The 20,939-nt window shown below is 38.2% G+C and overlaps 1 protein-coding gene across 5 annotated transcripts in view; it reads left to right on the top strand.

Moving 5' to 3' along the window:
* Nucleotides 1–20,939, top strand: part of TENM4 (teneurin transmembrane protein 4) — a 2,118,216-nt gene that overhangs the window by 458,959 nt on the left and 1,638,318 nt on the right. For all 5 annotated transcript variants that reach the window (XM_051821885.2, XM_051821866.2, XM_051821785.2 and 2 more), the window contains exon 3: nucleotides 11,077–11,134. The gene's annotated coding sequence lies outside the window, so the exon portion shown is untranslated. The remainder of the gene's footprint in view (nucleotides 1–11,076; nucleotides 11,135–20,939) is intronic.

Genomic DNA, 20,939 nt, shown 5'->3' with positions numbered 1-20,939 from the left:
TCAAAAAAAAGTAGAGAGCACCTACTATAGTTCTCATCCTCCTGTTAAGTGGTTCACCCAAGGCCACATGGTTAGAAGAGAAAGAACTGGTTGCTAAAGCCAATATTCATTGCTTGGCACTATGTTATCTGTGACATGATGTGTGTAAATGTACAAAGGTATATAATTTATTAAAATCATATAACAAGGGCACTATATCTATCATATGCCATAAATTTTTAAAATGTATGTCTTTCTGTATTTTAACTTTTTCAAACATGGAATGAATCTATAGTGGCTAAATCTCTATGGGCTATTATTAAAATTTTTCCTTTTTATTTTATTTGTATAAAGGGAAAAAATTTCATGTATCACATATATGCAGTTTTAAGAGCATAATGATACTTCCCAAAGAGGTTTTCTTCCACTCATCATTTAGAGATATTGTTAACCTGAGTCCACTTTAAATTTCTGCCTCAGTGTACTCTTGGGATTCTCGTTTTTTGAGGAGGATCTGATACACTGACATTGAACCAAGCTGGTTTGAATGCTTGTAGTTTAAGCTCTTAAGACAGCTTTCCTCATCACCAAGACTGTAACATGTACATTCCCAAATGTCTCATTATTTCCCTCACACTGAGGGCATAATTCATTGGTACCCCAGATTTATGTAGGTATCATTGATTAGACTCCTTAACTTTCTTAATGGTACACAAAATAAGAGCATGCTGGAGATCTAGGAAGAGCATCACTGGTATGGCCTTATATCCTTGAGTAAACTGAAGCTTAGAGAAGTAGCTATCTCAATGTCACTTACATGTGTAAAAATTTCTTTCCAGGCTAGTTCCACCAATTCTAAATTCAGTTTGTTTCTATTGCATCACCATTAATAAAAAACAATTTTGTGACTTTGAAAAGCAGTTCTCTTACTTGGATATTGATTTTCTCATGTAAGAAGTGAGAATGAGTTGAGTGGAAGAACTTATTGGGGAAGGTAACACTTGTTGCTTACATATATCTAACATTGATGCTTATAGAGATGATAGAATTAAAACAAGTAGATCATGGAGTCAGTGTAAGAGTTGTGAGTTGAATCCCAGTAAGCCTGACTCATGACCCCTGCTGATTTGTGCTGCTTTTTGCAGGAGTTGGTCTAGTGCTCATCCTTCCTGCAATGTGTGATTGCCACAGTGATGTTATTGAGACATATCAATGTGCATTGTTCACTTGTGGCTAAATGACTATGAGATGGAGCCTGTCTGCCAGCTAGGCTGACCACACAGACAGAGTCCTGGCAGAGACAAGAAAATCCACAGGAAGACAGATGGCAGAGTTAGTTCCCAGCAGTCAGCTGTTGCCATCAAAGACTTCACCCTCTCTGCTGCAGCAGGAACCTTGGTTGCTACTACATGGGGCTGGAATCTAAGGCTCTGAAGTTTGGACACTGACTCATGATCCCTGACTGTTACAGATGTCCACTACATTGGGAGATGTCCTCTGGTTTTTCTCATTTTCGGGAAACATCTCTTTTTATGGTATTCTATCCCTGCTTACATTTCGCAGCATGCTTACAAGTCAGCTTGATTCACATGTCCCTCTTACTCATAGATATTCTTTCCCTTTGGCCAGGTCAAGTACAATACACGGTGCGACTGGAAATGTAGGGCTCTAAGGAGATGTCCAAAGCTAGGGGTAGGTGTAGGCATGTTCCAAGAGGAACCTAGCTGAGTACATTGTACATTGTATATGAAAATGCTTCTCTCTGAGATAGATTCCCATTAGCCAAATTCATAACAATTAATGCATAAGATCCGAACACAATGACAGATCAGCATCAGGAAATTCAAATCATCACCCATCAGTCCACAAACTTGTGCCTTTTTATGAACAGCTCTGTAAATGTTTAATATAAGGACAACTGGTGAGAATAGAAAAGAACAAGGACCTTTATGTGTGTTATTCAGGTGTGAAGCTATCTATCTTACAGTCAATGGTGAAAGTGGTTGAGGCATAAATGATAGAGTTGGATGAACTAGGGTTGCCTTCTCAACTCTGCCACTGCTAGTCTTCTGCACATGCTTTATTTTCAATTACAGCATCAGCCATTCCACCATAAAATAACAATAACAATGCTGTCTATCTCACAGAATTGTGGAAATTCAGAGAAATGTATGTACAGGGCTTAGCACTATGTTGGACACATAAGAATTCCTTGACTATTTAGATACCATCAGTTGCAAGGTACATTATCAAAATTAAAAGCAACTTTTCAAGCACAGAGAAATATAGCTGGATTGGATATGCACATGGATCATAAGATGTTTATTTTATTTTTGTTTTTGTTTTTCCCCAAACAAAATGATTTTTTAAATTCAAGGAATCAGTAATTTATTGTTCTTATGGTCATTATTATTACTGCAGTTTCAAGTTAAGTGGAGTAGTCATAAGGAAGGCCTTTGATTAAAACATCATCTTTCTCTACTGAATTGGATTGAACATTGTCTGCTGCTGCTACTCCATCTCACAGTTGATCTTCTGTCTGTGCTACACACCAATGTTCTATGGACTCCTATCCTATGAATATGCTCAAAAATTACTTACGTAGGATTAGCTTCTTAAGAAATGATCCTATCTTCGGGATTCTTTGTAAAGCAGTCATGTTTTTAAATAACTTTTTTCCCTACTACAGCTAGTCATTATATGGGAAAAAATTTATCCTCCTGCAACTTCACTGGGAAGTCTCCCCTACCCACAACCCATCAGGGGGTCTGATCTGGAGAATTGTGGCTGCCCATTTGGACAGAAACATAGGATCCATGAAGAAGGCTATAAACCAGTCAGGGAAATGCATTCCATCCAGTGTTCTCAAGGGAATTCCAAAGGATAAACCATATACGAGCACAAATAGTGTTAGCCACTTCTGAAATCTTGCCAAATAGAGAAGAGACACAATTCCCTATATTGAAGAATCCCTGAAGCACAGTTGTTATTTTGATGTATTTAATTATATTATTTCCCCTAGGTATAACGTAATTACAATGTAGGTAATTTAAAATCTTTTTTTGATTATTTATTTAATATACTCATTTTTCTACATTATTCCATAGGAACTCCTTTGTATAATCCTTTGTGTTCTGATTTTCCTCTTTAGTATCAATTTTTTCTACCTTAATTTCATACTATACTCCTTCCACACTGAACAAGGTGCTGCTCCATAAATATTTACCCTTCTTCCCTACACATAGCTTACTCTTTCTTCACTTGATGCATCAGCTGGCTTTCTAACAGGAAACAAAACTGAACACTAATTGTTCAAATTAAAATATTTAATGTACAAGTACCACCTACACGGGCATGGGCAGGTTAGAGCAAACAAGACAAGGATGATGAAAAGAAAAGTCCCATGAGACCTTCAGAAACTATCAATTTTGGAAGTTTTTATATTGCTAGCCCCAAATATTCTGGATTCAGTTGAGAATCAGAATTCAGAAGCCCAGAGAAGAGGCCACCTGGCATGGGTTATGGTCATGAGGAAGCAGACCTGATAGAGATATGATATCCAGCAGGGAGGCAGCAAGGAACAAACACCCAATTTCTTCATCCACCCTCTTATTTCCTGTATTTCCCACTGGCCAAGCTCAACCAGAAGCCAGAAGACAAGGAAGCATTCATGGTGCATTCTACAGATACCATGCGCAGGAAATAGAGCAGCTGGCCATCTGAGACAGAAAATGGATAAGAAAGGAGAAGCAGAACAGAAACAATGGTCACACACAGCTAATTCTGATTTGTCCCCTATGTTTCAGCTTAGACTTCCTTTGTGAAAATGGATAAGATTCCTCCCTGTGAGCTCTCATTTTAGTGTTTACCACAAGGTAACCTGGTTCAGTGTTGATCAAAATTCCTCACAAGCACACGCTGTACCATAATACTTTAGTATTATGTATCCAGTATCCAGCATGGAATCTTGATCATTGACTTTAATAAATACCTGCATCAAGAGGCACCAAGACGGAAGAATAGGGAAGATAGTTTAAAAAAAAAAATACATAGAGGGAGTGCAATCTCAGGGAAGAGTTAGAGAGAAGACAGCAGAGGAAATGCCACGCGAATTAAAGGGATACTGTGGCTCTGCATGGAGGCTGTCGATGCATGCAACTCAGGACCAAGCAGTCAAGAGCCTCAGCACCAGCTTTGGAGAGTGACTTAAGACCAGACTGCAACAGCTTAAGTCATTGGTGATAAAGCTGTAGGGAGAACCTGATATGATTCCAGCTTAGAGCCCTTTTGGGGACAGAATACTTGCCCACCAAGAGGGAGGGAATGGTTCTCTCTCCCTGGCCACCCAGCATCCTGTAACTATCCAACAGGGGGCAGGAGCCATTTTGGACATACATAATAGCTGTACCATCTCTTGTTCACACACCCTGCAAAAAGCTGAGAGGAGGTGCCTAATCTGGCTGGGAGAAATGACAGGCGGCTGGGTGCTCATAACTGTTTGATCCCTGTGTGCTGAGACTCTGAAAACACTGTAGCTGCATGTGAGGGTGAAGGGTGTGGCTGGGTCTTTGGGCAGTCACTGTGGGCAGCTCTACATGTTCAGGGCTCCCTTATTCCCTGGGGGGTCATTGCTGCCAGATCCATGCTCATACTGAGGACTGCGTGGATCCTTTGTGTGGTTCTTGCGGCAGCCCAAATGAATATTATACCCACTGGGGCTAGTGACCAGGCATTGGTCTCCTTGGAGAAGGGGAGGTATGCATCAGACTATGCCAACAAAGCAGATTAAAGCTCCCCTCTGATTTAAAAAATAAAAAAATAAAAAGGTTTACCATGCCCCATTTGTGTGTCACCTTAGAAACTCCCCTCACCCTGGAGCACTGAACAAAGCTCCCTGGCCACACCCAGCACATGCCACAAGGTATTCACTGAATGATCAGATACTCCACTAATCCACAGAAGCATAGTCCAAAGATAAAAGCCATCATAGGAAAAAACAAACAAACAATCTCCACAAATGCCTAAAAATAAATTTAGCAATTCAAGAAACAAGAATAATGGGAGGCAACATGACACTTCCAAAGGAACACAACACTTCAATACTAGAATGTGAAAAATGAGGAGATTGAAGAAATACCTGAAACAGAACTTAAAAACTTGATCATAAGATACTTAGAAATAATCAGGGGGCCCGATCCATGGCGCAGTAGGTTAATCCTCTGCCTGTGGTGCCAGCGTACCATATGGGCGCCAGTTCTAGTCCCAGCTGCCCCTGTTCCAATCCAGCTCCCTGCTATGGCCTGGGAAAGCAGGAGAAGGTGGCCCAAGGGCTTGGGTCCCTGCACCTGCATGGGAGACGGGGAAGAAGCTCCTGGCTCCTGGCTTTGATTCGGCATAGCTCTGGCCCTTGTGGCCATCTAGGGAGTGAACCAACAGAAGGAAGGCCTTTCTCTCTGTCTCTCCCTCTCACTGTCTGTAACTCTACCTCTCAAATAAATAAATGAAATCTTTAAAAAAAAGTAATCAGAAGCAAATCCATAACTTAAAAAATCCATATACGATTTGAAAGAAAATTTTTCTCATGAAAATTGAGATTTTAAGGAGAAATCAAAATGAAATATTGGAAATGAAGAATTGAACAGATCAAATTAGAAACGTGGTGGAAAGCCTTAACAACAGTTTTGGTGAGGGAGTAGAAAGACTATCCAACTTAGAAAACAAATCTCTAGAAATTTTACAGTCAGAACAAAAAAAGAAAAGAAGAAATTAGAAAAATTAGAAAACAGTTTTGGAGATTTATGGTACACTATCAACAACCCAACATACGAGTCTTAGGATTTCTAAAGGTGTAGAAAGAGAGAATGTATTATAAGTACTTTTTAATGAAATAATTACAGAAAATTTCCCCAATATGGAGAAAGAAATGTGTGTCAAAGTACAGGGAACATGTAGAACTTCTAATAGACATGACCAGAAAAAATCTTCACCACAACACATTGTAGTCAAATTCTCCACAGTAAAACATAAAATTTTCTAAAATGTACATGAGAGAAAACCCATATTAATTTCAGAGGATCTCCAATTAGACTCACAGCTGACTTCTCACCAGAAACCCTACAGGCTAGGATAGAGTGGCAAGATATATTTCAAGTCTTAAGAGAAAAAAAAAAACTGTCAACACAGAATACTGTACCCTGCAAATCTCTCATTTATGAATGAAGGTGAAATAAGGACCTCCCATATCTAACAGAAATTCAAAGAATTCATCACCACTTGTCCAGCCTTACAAAAGATGCTAAAGGATGTGCTACACAGAGAAACATGTTCATCGCTATGAAATGGTGAAGGCAGAAAATCTCCCAGTAAAAGAACAAAGGAAATCCAAAGCAAACCATAGGAAGATTTATGGAAAAATGGCAATACCAAGTCATTAGTTATCAATAGTCACATTGAATGTAAATGACCCCAACTCTCCAGTTGAAAGATACAGACTGGCTGAATGGGAAAAAAAATTGCATCTATTTGCTGCCTGCAAGAAACACATCTCACCAACAAAGATACATGCAGACCAAAAGCAAAAGGATGGAAAAAGATATTCCATGCTAACAGAAACCAAATAATATCAGACCTAATATCAGACAAAATAGAATTTAGCACAAAAATTGTAAACCAGACAAAGAAAGGCACTATGCAATGATTATGGGATCAATTCAACAGGAAGATGTGACTATAATAAATGTATAAGCACTTAATTACAGAGTGCCTGGTTATTTAAAAGAAAAGTTATTGGCTCTAAAAGGAGACATAAACTACCATACAGTAGTAATGAGGGACTTCAATACCCCACTTTCAGCAATGGGCGCATCAGTCAGACAGAAAATCAGCAAGGAAAAAACAATTAATCAACACCATAGACCAAATGGACCTAACAGGTGGATATCTATAGAACTTTTATCCTACTGTTGCAGAATACACATTCTTTTCACCAGTGCATGGAATTTTCTCTAGGACAGACCACAGGCCAGGCCATAATGCAAGTCTCAGCACATTAAAAAAAAATCAAAATCATACCATGCATCTTCTCTGACCACAATGAAACAAAGCTGTAAATCAACAAATCAGGAATCACTTTATTGTATGAAAACACATGGAGACTGAATAACATGCTCCTAAATGAATACTGGGTCACAGAAGAAATCAAAAGAGAAATCAAAAAACCATTGAACAGTTTTTTTCATACTATTTGTTGAACTCTTTACTTAGTATAGAGCTTATCTTCTGTGTATAAAGTTAATTGAAAATAGATCTAAGTAAAAAATAAGAATGGGAATAGGAGAGGGAGGAGGAAGAAGGATGGGATTGGCAGTGGGAGGGTGGGTACTGTGGGACGAGTCACTATAACTATGTTACTAAAATTGTATTTATGAAAGAAGTTTGTATACCTTAATTAAAAGTTTTCTGGGAAAAAAAAAAGATAGCACTTGGGATGCCAGCATCCCATCTCATATACAAGTGTCAGTTAAATTAAAAAAAAATAAAATAAAACCTCATCATCACCATTTCTAAAGTCAGCATTTTATGTGTTCTTGAAGCGGGACCATTATTTGTTTAGGGTTTCCACTTCTATTGTAAGTTTTTAAACATATTCATTTGTGAGCCTCATTTAACTAGATGATTTGTAAACCCCTTGAAGGACTAGCAGGGGTTGTATCAATAAGTATCTCTCGGGGTGTCTCTATTTACAATCAGTCATGCTCATACATGTGCCTGTGTGAACACATAGGGTAAGTCAAGTCTTGGTAGACAAGGGGCCAGACAGTGGTAAGAAACCGATCATTAAAAAAAAATCATGTCCTCAACATTACTAGCCCACCCTTTCTGTTTACACATATCAAAAGTCCTTTCTCTTACTTCACAGAGAAAAAAAATAGAATTTACTGAACTGCCAGTCTTAATGCTAACAAACCAACAGAAGCGACCACAGGCCTACCCAGAACAGGCTGCCCTTTTCTTGACACTAGGTATAATACTGCCCCTATATCTACCTGTTTTCTCTTCCAATGAATTCTCTTTGACTGGACCCCAATCATCCTAGCTTAAAATGCTATTTGAGTAGTGAAAAGGACAAAGCATTTGGGGCTAGTGGGTCTGGATTCCTGCACTTCTCTTTCCACTGATTCACTGAGTGATCCCTACTGACAGTGCCCACTGCTCTCTGGATCGTGTTTCTGTGGTTTTATTACTAGCTGGGTCCCAATTCTACTGTCTCCATGTGTCAACAGGGTGTTCTTTCACTACAATAATTTCTCTCGTAACCTTCAATCTCTTGCCTCTTTAGATTGGGCTCTGTTAAATCTAGCACATAGAATTTTGTTGGGGTTAAATAAAATATAGCAGCAAAATAGTTGCTCTGTAAAATGGAGGTGTGGTGGTTGTAGACATGGCTGAGGTGGTGAGATGTCTTTGTGAGGATCCTCTGAGAGTGGATAGGAACAGTGACAGTGTATGAAGACAGAGGAGTCAGGGAAGGGAGGAAAAGAGGGACTGAGGAAAGCACATAGGGAAGACAGGGAACAAATGAGAGGAAGGGGTTTGGAGACAGAGTTGGTAGATGTGTAAATAAGCATAATTAATCAGTGTTTCCCAGTAAGTGGGGCCACACTCCCATTCAGCTCCTTAATTTTGAGGTGGAGTGATTTTAGTACTTAGTGAAAATGCATTATAAACTGGCATTTAAGTGACCCAGCATGGGGGCTGAAAGTTGGAGGCAGCTTTTGGCAGAGGTAATAATGAAGTGAATCCCATTAGTGATGGAAAGGCAATTAAGAAAAACCTCAACGAAGCTACAGATCTGAGCATCCAACTGAAACATCAGGGTTTGGGAGGAAAAAAGGTTAAGCACCAGGAGGCTGTTTATTACGACTTTAATTAGATTGAAAATGAATTGTTTTGCTCTTTTTCTCTGTCTCCAAGTTTGCTTTTTTAGGTAGCAGAACATCTGTAACCACAATGAGGTGTGTCTCTCAATTGCAGGAGTACACGCAGGAGGTGCTTAACAAATGCTAAGATGCCCTGATATGGTTAGCTCCCAACCAGAACACATGATTCCAGACATTTCAATCAGCAAACCCCAGTGTGGAGATTGTGCAAGGGATTCTTGAGGAGGATCTTGGTGGGACATGGCATTTACTATCAGGGTCTTTCCCTCACAAAACTAGTATTGAAAATTGTCCTCAACAACTAGAACTATATGGATTTTGATTCAAACTATTGTTAAAAAATACCACTCTGGAGAGAAAAAAGCCCACATAGGATGATGGTATTTAAGGACCTGATGGAATGAAGAAAAGATATTTACATAAATTATCTTTAATCTTAAAATGTTATATTTTTGCAGCCACCAGAGAAAATTATCTTTTATTATTATAAAATTGTATGCTATGAGAATTGCAATTTACAAAATAACATATTTTTCATGTAATTAAATTTTTTATTAAAGTATTAATGTCCCCATTGTACAGATAAGGAAACAGATCCTGTCATTTAAGTAATTTGCAAGTTAAGTAATTTGCATAATATCATGCAACTAATAAATGGCACAATCTATACACTGAAGACTCATAAGCCTATTGTCTACATCCTCTCTGCTGTTCCATGAATGACTTATCAAAAAATAACAGCTGAATGCACTTTTAGAATGATCCTATCAGTGAAGCAAGGATCCAGTGGCTTTTTTGGTGTTATTTGGTTTATAGCTAGAATCACAGCCTGATTAAAGAGTCCAGTGAGTGGACCTGAATGGGTGTATATATAGCTGAAGGGTAGGTCCTATTACAATCATTTTAATTTTGTTGCAGATCATAAAAGCTTTTATAATCCCAATGATTGAAAAGTACTAGTTATTTTTAGTTTTGCTAGCAACCTGGAGGTTGGACAACTGTCATCCAGCTGGTGGATAAATTTCCATGGCAACCTTTTATTAGGCACAGATTGATTCCAAAGGCACACAGACTACAGAGAGCTGATTCTCAACCTTGGCTGCACACTGGAACAACTGGGGAGTTTTTAAAACATACGGAGGCTTGGGGTCAACCCTCAGAGGTTCTGACTTAATTGGCTTGGGATATAGTTATGGCATCAAGATTTTTTTAGGCTACTCAAGTGATTCCAATGTGAAGCTTGGTTGAGAACTGCTACAATAGAACATGGTTATTAAAGATTATGTACGGTCTGTGCTGTTTCGCTAGCTGAAAGAATTTTAAGGGATTTCAGCTCTTCTTTTCTAGATCCCTGACCACTTCCCCTCCTCCTTTCTTTCCTCCATCTTTCCTTTCCTTCCTCTCATCCTTCTTTGCTTCCATATTTCTTTCCTTTCTTCATTTCTTCATTTCTAAAGCATTTAATGAGCATTCATTGGACTATACTGCCCAATGTCACTCCTACAACCATCATTGTCATTTAAATCTGTTTACTTGTTCTTTTTAGATCCCAAAAATGAAGAGCTAACACTGAGTTTAGAGCAAAGCAGGAATGAATGCCTGGATTTCCATTTTTTTTTAATTTTTAAAAATTGCTATTTATTTGAGAGGGAGAGAGCGTGATAATGTCAGAGCAAGATAGCTCTCTCCCACTCTTTGGCTCATTCCCCAGATGTCAGCATTGTTTGAATGCTGTGCTAGGACTTAGCAGTGTCTGAACTGAGACTGAAGTTGGGAACAAAGAATATTTTCTAGATTTTCCACGTGGGTGGTAGGAACCCAATTACTTGAGCCATTACCATTGCCTCCTAAGGTCCACATTAGCAAGAAGCTGGAGTCATGAACTAAAGCAAGGAATGAAACCCAGGCAATTTGATGTGGGATGCAGACTTCTTAACTATTAGGCTAAACACTTCTCCCTAACCCACACAAACCCTGATCTTCTATAAACCAAGGCAGTACCTGCACCATTTTTCCCAGAATTTCAAAAAGCATTGAACTGAATTTGGGAACTGGTAGTACTAAGACATAAGTCAATGATTAAAAAATGCTTAGAATTGCTCTGAAATGCAGTCCTTAGAGGCAAATAAGTAACAACCATTCATCATTTTCTTGCCAGAAGCTCTTTATCTGAAGAAGTGAAGAGATGGTTGGAATACGCAATCTTTAAACAAAAGGTAAGGTCAATATTACAAGAGAAAGTGCATTGGAATCTGAATTTTTGGTCATTTTTTTTTTTTTTTTTGCCTTTTGGTTTATCTCTCCACCTTTTATTAGAAAAGGCTATAATAGGCTTTTGACAAAGCATTGAGGTTCTGTTATATTCTCATATTTTAAAAGACAAATGTCAAAAGAAGAAAATGGAATGTAGAATATCTTTGGGCAACAGAACTGATCACTGAATGTGATAGTATTTGAGCTGAATTGTGACAGGCCTCTGAGGGAAACTCGTGACATATTCAGTCACAGGAAGGGTCTGTTGTCTGACTTGGTGGGTGATGTTCAAAGGACCCCAGTCTGAATCCTGAAGGGCTCGGTGACTTGTGTTTAAAGTGGAGAACTGGTAAGTATGAGCCCCAGTGAATGAGGGCATGCCTAGCTCTGATTCTAGAGACAAAAAATAGAGCAAAAGAGAGAAAAGATCTCTCGCACATGGTGTGAACAACAGGTGCATACAGGGAGAGTCCCAGGGGACAGATTTTCTAAGCACATCCAAGATTTTTGTACCAACTGTAGCAGAGAATCCTGATCCCAAACCCATTTTCCTGGGAGGCTTGAAGCTACAAACTCATTCTCTTTAGTGATTTTGATGTCATCATCTGTCGTATGGGATGGTGCTTATGGCATCCATCTCCCTGTCTGGATATTGGAAGAAGGAGGTCAGACACAGCTATTGCTCCTCTCCATGACCCACTTGGTCATAGTGAATGACCTGAGCAATTATCTCCATTTGAAGATGTGCATTTCAATTGGAAATACTACTTCAAAAATACTATAGGTTGATATTCAGTATAGAGAGGTAGTAAAGAGTGTTTGATCATAAAATGTCATTTTCTTTCTTTTCATACATTCTTTTCTGAAATGCCATATGTACCATCAGTTCAAAGTGATATTTGGTATAATTATATGATTTTAGAGTTGCTTCTTCTTGAGGTTGTATGAATGCCAAAATTGGTTTTTCAGGGGCAGGTTTTGGATCTTTTTACTCATCAGCAGCTTTCATCCAGAAAACAAATCCATTCAAGAGAGACTGGCTCTGCCACCAATAAGCTACTCTATATGGCATTGGAAATATCCATATCCATAATTCCCAAGTACATTTAGAGATATTCATTATAACTGACTTCATGCCTAACCTCAAAAAGGGTGCAGAAAATAGTTCTATTTAGCTTCTGTGTGTTCTGATCCTCAGTCCCCAAATGAAATTATCCTGCTTGCTCTGATTTGTGGTAACTAATATACAGAGTACAAGAACTGTAATGTATATGAGTGCATTTGACATTTTCAAATGTGATTATCATTTATAGCTCTTGTCTGTACTCCTGAGGAACAGTGGTTTTCTACTTACTTGTTGATTTGTTTATTTAGTTGAAGGTTAAGCCTGTGATTATAAGTAAATTAAAAGTATGTCATTGCAAAAAATAAAAGAAAAACAAGAAAGGAAGGAAGAGGACAGGTGGGAGCAAGGGAGGGTCGGGTCTGAAGTATCATTATGTTCTTAAAACTATGTATGGACTACATGGAGTTTGTTACCTTTATGTAAACATTTTTTTTTTAAAAAAGAAGCTGGGTATTTCCAAGCCATCCTTGTAGGTGACGAGTATTTCATAAAATTCCCCCAGGTTGAATTTGCATTGCTTCTATAGATAATGGGAAAGGCTATAGGTATCTGGAGAGTTATTTTAAGCCTGGAGTAGAGCTCAAGCAATAGGTTCTAGCATCATGAAAGGGGGTAATGAATATGGAATGAGAAAGATTCCAGACACAGTGCAGAGGGTGCAGAGTGTACAAGTCACTTTCTTGATAATGTGACAGAAGCCAAGGTACCTTAGGCATATAAGATTCTCTAGGTGGACATAAGTAGAAGAAAATCAAAGCAGTGTTATGGACTCTTTATGGTGTGATTTAATGCTTGTTTATGAAACACTAAGAGTAAGCATATTTCTTAGGTTCAAAAAGAGGGATAGTAGTTGAGAAATGCTGGAGTGAGCTCTCCTCAAGTTTCTGCCTACAACTCTTTGTACTTGGCTTCAAACATTCAAATTCAGGAACTATGTGACCTTTCTTCATCTGTGATCCTAAAAATTTGGTGTGAATTAGAACACACAGAGTGCCTGATGAAACATAGGTTCAGATCTTTACCTGACAGAAGTCAAAATTGAGTTTTTCTGAGGTAGATTCTTTGTATTTCCCCAGGAGGTGCCGATGTTAGACCCTGGTCTGGGAAACAAGTTCTCTAGTAGTCTTTCTCTATCCCTATAGGGGTAGTGGTGGGGTGAATTGAAAAATCATTCTGCTAATTACCTAATTGAAATAAATACCTGGAAGACCCAGATCCAAGGCTTCTATTTACATTTCCAAGCATGTGATTTCTAGTTGAAGACTTGAAGTGATTTCAGGAATGACAACTGAGGCTTGTAGAGATAAAGTGCATCACTCATGTTCGCTCTTAGCTTCAAAAACAGTATTCAAACACACATTTCTAGACATGAGACCCACAATATTTGTAAAACACCACTCCTCCTTGGGAGTTCTGAGGCAATTCCTCAGACTAATGTTATAACGAAAACAGTTACCTGCATCTCCATTCTGGTATAAACAGCAGGAGATGAAATTAAGTTTGGGGAAAGCTCATCACCCTGATCGTCAGTTAGAATATTGACAAATTTATTTCAGAAGCATAAAAACTGCCCAGGGCAGACTAATCTCTTCTACTTGTCTTTTTTTTTTTTTTTATTGGGGCCATCTGGTTGCATTCTGCCTTAGCGCAGGGGGTATGTGGATTCTTTGAGTTATCTTTCTTTATGGAAAACTATAACAGAAAGTTGATGAAGAAAGATAACATTTGCAAAATCTCTGAAGTCAGTCATATTCAGGTTTACAACCTTGTATCTGTCAGTCTATTTGTGACCATATAAAATACTATTCTTCTCACATGTTGATACTAAAATAAGCAAATAACAAAACCCAAAATATGAGTGGGAACAAGTCTATTTCTTGTGGTGTTCCTTAAAGTTCGTCTCTCTCCATGCTTCTCTATTGATCCTCATCTCCTGAAAGTTACTTTTATCTCCAAGGTTTCTTTGCCTATGATTTCATACTTAGGGGAATTCTGGTGGCAACTGTTATAATAATACTTATTGCACTTCTACCTCTTTATACCTAGAAAGGCAGTGAGGTATAGTGAAGGGACCAAACTTTGAAAACTTTGGTCTTTTTTGTTTTATTTTTTATTTGACAGGTAGAGTTGTAGACAGTGAGAGAGAGAGACAGAGAGAAAGGTCTTCCTTCTGTTGGTTCACCCCCTAAATGGCCGCTATGGCCAGAGCTATGCTGATCCGAAGCCAGGAGCTTCTTCCTGGTCTCCCACGCGGGTGCAGGCACCCAAGCACTTGGACCATCCTCCTCTGCCCTCCCGGGCCACAGCAGAGAACTGGATTGGAATAAGAGCAACTGGGACTGGAACCCGGCGCCCATATGGGATGCCAGCGCCGCAGGTAGAGGATTAACCAAGTGAGCCACGGCACCAGCCCAAATTTGGTCTTGAGACAGGGTCTTCTGCTAATTATTTTCTGTTTTCACTAACATACCTTTATCTTTAATTGATCTGACACCATTCAAAATGGAAAGGAAAACTTTGTACCCATATAAACTGATCTATAAATTCTAAGTATTGTTAAAAATGGAAGGCATCATTCTTAGTTGTCAATAATAACTAAATAACATACTTCTATCATTCACTATTTTCTGCCTCCCATCTGGACAACTTTTTAATTAATTATCAATGCATTTCTGGCTCCTGCCCCAATAGCAGTTAATACTTTCTAGTGCAGGGAGTCATTGAGCACGCACGGACAAGACATCAGCATGAGTGTGACATAGACCTCTTACAATGAGATCGAGGTGGAGGGAAAAAAGGAGGGAAAAAACCTTTAAGTCCTTTCTGCTGACCTGAATTGAAAGAAAATAGGGGTGGATTTTAGAAACTCCGTAAGTATCAACTTGGAGCTGCATACTTCAGTGCACCATAATTAACCAAGGTGTGCATAAACTTGGCCAATAAATCAGCTTCTCCATTCATGCCATGCAAACCACCAGAGAAAGGCATGGAAGCTTCATGTGCACAATTGATCTGAATATAACAACCGCCTTGCAAATTATACTTTGTTATATTTTCTTCCATTGTCAATGCAAGAGATTGATTTGGTAAGGTTAAATAAGCCACTCAGAATCACACAGAAAATGAGTAGCCAAGTCATACTTTGCTCACATCTTTCGGATTCCACTGGGTGGGAAGGCTTTGCAGCAGAACCAGTGGGTGTATGTATATCTAAAGGAGCAAACTGTGTGGGTTTCATTCCCCAATTTGCAACTTAGTGTGCTTCAGTGTGTTATTCAATGTATCTATGCTTCAGTTCCTTGGTTGCAAAAAGGGGTGGTTCTATTCACAAGGGTCATAAAAAGATGATACTATGTAGAATCTGAAAAATGCCCAAGTACAAGCAAAACCTCAATTCTAACTAGCTGCTATTTACTATATATATTAGTGTTGTTTCCATATACCTGAGTTCCTATAAATTTATCCATTTATTCAAAAATCCTTGACAGAGCAACTGTTGTTTGGTCAGGTACTATCCTAGGAACAGGGTCTCTTTCTTAAATGAGGATGTGGTAAAGATAGAGTTTTACTTTATTGAAAAAAAAAAAGATTATTTATTTGAAAGAGTTACACAGAGAGAGGAGAGGCAGAAAAAGAGAGAGACGTCTTCCATCCAATGGTTCACTCCCCAATTGTCCACAACAGCCGGAGCTGCGCCTAGTTGAAGCCAGGAGCCAGGAGTCTCCTCCGGGTCTCCCATGTGGATGAAGGGGTCCAAGGACTTGGGCCATCTTGTACTGCTTTCCCAGGCCATAGCAGAGAGCTGGATGGGAAGTGGAGCAGCAGGGAATCAAGCCAGCACCCATATGGGATGCCGGTGCTTCAGGACAGGGCATTAACCCACTGCACCACAGCACTAGCCTGGAGTTTTACTTTTGGTAAGTTCAGAGACTTATGAGAACTCAGATCATATTACTTTAATTAATTTCCCCAGCAAACACATGCCCATAGAACACTGGAGAAGAAGAGGAAGAGACTAAATAGAACTGGAATTTGTCAAGCACTCACAGATTTGGTGGTTGGAACTTGAAGTATTTGGTCAATGCAACATGAGCATTGAGACTGGATACTATAGAGAGACAAACAACATAAATGAAGCTATAAAGACTTAATGGTATACAGCATGTTTAGTGAATATACCAAAAAAATAGAAATGAAAGTAGAAACATGAATTGGGGAACATTATAATCCAAGTTCAGGAATTTGGGATTAATTCCTAAAAATAGGAAAAAACTGAATGGTTCGTTAAGCAGGCAAGTGCCATTACCACATTTCTGTTTGCCATTTTCATTTTTCTTTCTCATTTGCTCTTTCCACTGCATCTCTTTCCATTAAAAACAAAATCAGCTTATTCATTCCTTAGACAATGACTCAGGTAACAACACAAGGAATAAAGGTTGCCACAGTATCAAGGGAGCAATTAAAGTGGGAAAACTATCAGCGGGGATTTGTAATTTTTTTATTATTTCATTTTTAATTTTTGATTTACATGTAATTATTGTGCACCTATAAGGGGGTACAGTGAAATATTTCAACAGATGAATACATCAACTGATCAAGTCAAGCAAGCAGCTTCCCTACTGCCTACCTTTTCTCCATGTTAACCAGCTCCTGTCTTCCAGTTCTTTTATACTTTATATTGTTACGATCTATAGTTAGTCCACTGTGCTGTGTAACACTGGAATCTCTTGATTTTGTTTGTTACCCTTTATGTAATCTTAGTCTATTCCTCCTACCAGTCTCTACTAATCACTACTCCAAACTCAGGTTCACTATTTTTTAATAACTTTCACATATTACAAAGAACATGGAGAATTTATATCCTCATGTCTGACTTACACCTATTTTAATTAACATAATAACCACCACCCATTTTGCTACAAATGTCAAGATTTCAGTATTTTACATGGCTAAATAATATATATCTTTGCAATCCATTTGCCCATGGATATATAGGTTGATGCCATTTCCTGGCTATTGTGAACAATGCTGCACTAAACATGGGAGTGCAAGTAACTCTTCATATGCTGATCTCATTTCTTTCATATGTGTAACCAGAGTGAGATAGCTGAGGCATGCGGTATGTCTATTTTTAGGTTTCTGAGAAACCTCCATACTGTTCATCATATTGGCTGTACTAATTGGTGCGTTTGCACCAACAGCATGTATTTTCTTTTCTCCACATCATTGCCAACATTTGTTACTTTTTATCTTTTTGATAATGGCTATTCTAATTGGTTTGTGAATATATATTACTGTGCTTTGAATTGCATTTCTCTTATAGCTAATTATATTGAGAATGTTTTCATGTATTTGTTGGTCATTTATATTTTTTCTTTTGAGGAATATCTATCCAAATCTTTTTTTCATTTCTTAACTGGATTGTTTCTTTTATTATTGTTGCAGTTTTGTGTCCCTTATAAATACAGAATATTAATCCTTCATCAGGCATGTAGTTTGCAAATACTTTCTTCCACTCTGATTCTCTCTACTCTGCTGATTGTTTCCTTTGCTCTGCAGAAGATTCTTAAGTTGACTTCATCCTTTTTGGCCTGGTTTTACTTTTTTACATATATTTTGAGAGTCTTAACTAAAAAGTCATGGTTATTAAAATATACTAAAATGTTTTTCTATATTTTTCCAAGATTTATTTTATTTGTATGAAAGGCAGGATGACAGAGAAAGATGGAGATACAGAGCGATCTTCCATTGACTAGATCATTCCCTAAACGGCCACAACAGGCAGGACTGGGCCAGCCCAAAGTCAAGAAAAAGGAACTCCATCCAAATCTCTCACATGGATTGCAGGGGTCGAAGTACTTGAGTCACTTTCTACTGTTTTCCCAGGAGCTTTAGCAGGGAGCTGGATCAAAAATGGAGCAACTAGATTTTAACTGAACCAATGCTCTGATATGGGATGCTAGCATTGCTCAGATATGGGGTGACAGCACTGCAGTGGCAGCTTAACTTTCTGAGTCACAACACTGACCCCTCTATATTTTCTTATAGTAGTTTCATATCTTGCATTTGATGACTTTCACCCATTTGGAGTTGACTTTTGTGTAAGGTAAGAAGTATGTGCTCTAGTTTCAATCATCTGTGTGTGTATATCCAGTTTCTCCAACACCATTTCTATTTTCTTCAGTGTGTATTTTTTGGTACTTGTGTCTAGAATCAGTTGGCTGCAGATGCTTAATTTCTGGGGTCTCTATTCTTTTGCATTAGCCTCTTTTTGTCCCAGTACAATGTTATTTTGGATACTATAGCTCTGTAATATGTCTTTAAATCAGGTATTCTGTTACCTCCATCTTTGTTCTTTTTTCATAAAATGGCTGGCTATTCAGACTTTCATGCTTTCATATGAATTTGAGCATTGCTTCCTCTCATTGATATTTTGATGAAGAGTCCTTTGAATCTATAAATTGCTTTTGGGTTGAATGTATATTTTAACAACATGAGTTCTTCCAATCTATGAACTTTGTAGGTCTTTCCAGTTTTTGTTTTGTGTGTGTTATTGTGTTCTTCAATTTCCTTAATCAATGATGTGTAATTGCCACTGAAGAGCTCTTTCATATTCTTTGTTAAATTTATTCCTACGTATTTTATTATTTTTGTAGCTGTTGTGAATGAGACTGCTTTAATGATTTTTTCTGTCAGTTCATTGTTGATGCTATGGATTTTTGTATGTCAATTTTTTTTTACCCTGCACATTTGATGAATTTGTTTATCATATATAATGGTCTTTTGATAGTCTTTGGGTTGTGTTGTATGTAGATTGTTATCTGAAAGCAGGGGTAATTTTACTTCCTCTGTTCTTATTTATATATCTTTTATTTCTTTTCTAATTGGTCTAACATAATATTGGATAAAATGGTGGGAATGGAACCCTTGTCTTGGTTCAGATCTTGAGAAAATTCTTTTACCTTTTCTCCATTCCCTATGTTCAATGTAGTTTTTTCATATATATGACTTTTATTATGAGGTACAAACTACCTATACCTGAATTGTTCAGTGTGTTAATCACAGGACATTGGACTTCATCAAAGGTTTTTTCTGTGTACATTGAGATGATTGCATATTTTAGCCCTTATTTTGTTGATATAATGTATTATATTGATTGATTTAGGGAGCTTGAAATATTGTGGTGAATGATTTTTTAAACATTTATTTATTTACTTGAAAGTCATAGTTATACAGAGAGAGAAAGGTCTTCCATCTGCTGGTTCACTCCCCAGTTGGCTTCAACAGCCAGAGCAGCACCGATCCGAAGCCAGGAGCTTCTTCTGGGTCTCCCACTGGGGAGCAGGGGCCCAAGGACTTGGGCCATCTTCTACTGCTTTCCTAAGCCATAGCAGAGAGCTGGATTGGAAGTGAAGCAGCCAGGACTCGAACTGGTGCCCATTTGAGATGCCGGCACTGCAGGAAGCAGCTTCACCCACTATGCCATAGCACCGGCTCCAAATGTTTTTTTTTTTTTTTTCTTAATGTGGTATTGGTTTAAATTTGCTAGTATTTTTTTTTTTTTGAGAATTTTTGCATCTACCATTGTCAACAATATTTATCTACAGTTTTATTTGTGTTTTCATGTCCTTGTCTGATTTTGGTATCCGGGTAATCTTGAGTATAAGAACAGGTATTGAAGTCAAATTCACAACGGGAAAATAGTAGGAAATAAGGTCAAAGAGGTTGACCAGGAGTGAGGTGGCAGAGAGCTGATTATCTGGAGCCCTAGAAGTGGTTGTGAGAAACTTAGCTTTTACTCTGAATGGAAGTGGAAATCTTTGGAAGAATGACTCAAAGAGTTAAAGAAAAAAAAAACATACCGCAAAAACTGATTTTTTGGCAATGATTATAGGTTCCAGAAACAGCTATAACTTCCTTGATCAATAAGTGACAGTTCTATAGCCTTAGAATCACCAAACCAATTTTTTTACTGTTCAAACAACCAAAAACAATGTTAGCTCAGTGACAATCTTTCTCAAACTTCTCATTTCTGAAAGTCAACCAACTGGGAAGAGTCTTAGCCCACTGAACACATTTCTGAGAACCAACAAATCAAGTTGCAGCCACCCATTGTGGCAACGCTTGTCCCACTTAGATCCACACTTTCAGGTCTCTGAAAAGCCTGCCAGTCACTGAACTTGGCACTTTCCCACTATGCTCAGAAAGACTGTGCCTGATCAGCAAGATCTACCCCACCTAAGAAAGCAGTGAATTCAGCTTTGTAACATGTCTTGTTAGTTACTTCAGATATTGCATGGTAATCTTGTTCTTTAACATTCATGAGGGCAGGAATGTGACAAGTCTGATATCCAAACTCTCTCCATTATTTATATCCAGGCATAAAAGAGAAGATGCTACTTGGTATCTGAGAAGATCTTGTCAATATGGGGTCATAACTAGACAAAAGAGGTATTACTAAGGGGCAGTATTCAAAAGAAAATTTATCAAATATTTAGGTGGTGGATTTTTAATTAATTTTAGGAGCCATAGGAAAGAAAATGAAAAATAACTCCAAGGTTTTCACACCTGTACTATGTGAAGCAATAACTGAAATAGAGAACGTAGGCAACGAAGGAAGTGTGAAAAGTAAAGATAACATT

Source organism: Oryctolagus cuniculus, chromosome 1 (assembly GCF_964237555.1).
Source record: "Oryctolagus cuniculus chromosome 1, mOryCun1.1, whole genome shotgun sequence".
NCBI lineage: Eukaryota > Metazoa > Chordata > Mammalia > Lagomorpha > Leporidae > Oryctolagus > Oryctolagus cuniculus.
The sequence above is the reverse complement of the archived record's forward strand: the minus strand, read 5'-3'. Positions and strand labels throughout refer to the sequence as shown.